Source organism: Cebus imitator, unplaced genomic scaffold (assembly GCF_001604975.1).
Source record: "Cebus imitator isolate Cc_AM_T3 unplaced genomic scaffold, Cebus_imitator-1.0 Scaffold38, whole genome shotgun sequence".
NCBI lineage: Eukaryota > Metazoa > Chordata > Mammalia > Primates > Cebidae > Cebus > Cebus imitator.
Window position 1 is genome coordinate 10,627,548 of NW_016107353.1, and position 1,686 is coordinate 10,629,233.

General features: G+C 46.8%; 1 long non-coding RNA gene across 1 annotated transcript in view; it reads right to left on the reverse strand.

Annotated features, from left to right (window-relative positions):
• Positions 1 to 48: 48 nt before the first annotated feature.
• Positions 49 to 1,686, reverse strand: part of LOC108301934 — a 19,923-nt gene continuing 18,285 nt past the window's right edge. Inside the window, exon 3 of the long non-coding RNA XR_005199682.1 lies at positions 49 to 167. This is a non-coding gene — a long non-coding RNA (uncharacterized LOC108301934). The remainder of the gene's footprint in view (positions 168 to 1,686) is intronic.

Consider the following 1,686-nt stretch of genomic DNA (forward strand, 5'->3'; position numbering starts at 1 on the left):
AAGAGCGAAACTCCGTCTCAAAAAAAAAAAAAAAAAGTTACATCACCTGGATATTGAACCCAGCAGTATGTCACAATGGCCCAAGTGGACAAACCCATAGACAGAAGAGTCACATGATGTCAGTGCAGGGCCCAGCAATATGTCACAATGTCTCCTGCAGGCAAAACCTAAAAGTCACATCAGCTAGGTGCTGGACATAGCAATATGCTACAATGTTCCTGTAAGCAGAGACGAGGCAGATGGACAGTCACATCACCTAGATGCTGGGGCTAGCAATATGTCAACCATCTTTCCTGTATTAAAGACCCAGTCATGAGAAACATCACCTGGTTGCTGGCCACAGAAATATGCCACAATTTTTCCTGTAAACAGGGTACAGGAAGAGGAGAGTCACATCTCTTAGGTAATAAATGTAGGCCAGGTACAGTGGCTCAGGCCTGTAATCCCAGCACTTTGGGAGGCCAAGATGGGCAGATCACCTGAGGTCGGGAGTTCAAGACCAGCCTGACCAACATAGAGAAACCCTGTCTCCACTAAAAATGCAAAATTAGCTGGGTGTGGTGGCATATGCTTATAATCCCAGCTACTCAGAAGGCTGAGGCAGAAGAATTGCTTGAATCCGGGAGGCAAAGGTTATGGTCAGCCGTGATGGCACCATTGTACTCCAACCTGGGCAACAAGAGTGAAACTTAAAAAAGAAAGGTGGCCAGGCGTAGTGGCTCACGCCTGTAATCCAAGCATTTTGGAGGCCAAGGCAGGCAGATCACCTGAGGTCGGGAGTTCAAGACCAGCCTGACCAACATGGTGAAACCCTGTCTCAAAAAAAAAAAAAAAAAGAAAGAGATATGTCACAATGCCACCTGCAGGAAGGGGAATGGGCCACGTAGGCGACTCCCACCCCTTAGGTGTTGAGCCCAGTGATATGTCACAACACTCAAATATGTAGTGCCTGAGAAAAAGAAGAGAGTCACATCCCCTAGATGCTAGGCCAATGATATGTCACAATTTCTCTGTGAGCAGAGACCAGGCAGGAGGAGAGTAACATTACCATGATAGGCATTCAGTTATGTCACAAAACCCTTTGTAGTCAGAGCCCAGGAAAATCATGTTACACCACCCAGGTGTTGAGCCCAGCAGTACGTAACAATGTCTAATGTGACATACTGTTCTGCAGATGGCACAACATGCAGGACACAAGTTGGAGAGTTACATAACATGGGTGCAGGATCCAGGAACATTTAACAATACCCAAAATCTGTGGGGTCCAAAAAGAAGAGTCACATCACCGAGGTGCTGGGTCCAATGATATACTACAATCTTTACTTTGGGCTGGGCCAAGGCAAAAGAGTCAAATCACACAGGTGCATAACAAAGGCATATGTTACAGTCACACCTGCAGGAAAGTCTAGTAAAAAATTATAAATTCCGGGCCGGGCACGGTGGCTCACACCTGTAATCCTAGCACTTTGGGAGGCCGAGGCGGGTGGATCATGAGGTCAAGAGATCGAGACCATCCTGGTCAACATGGTGAAACCCCATCTCTACTAAAAATACAAAAGTCAAGATATATTTTACAAGTTAGGCGCAGTGGCTCACACCTGTAATCTCAGCACTTTGGGAGGCTGAGGCAAGTGAATCATCTGAGCTCAGGAGTTTGAGACCAGCCTAGCCAACATTGGGAAACCC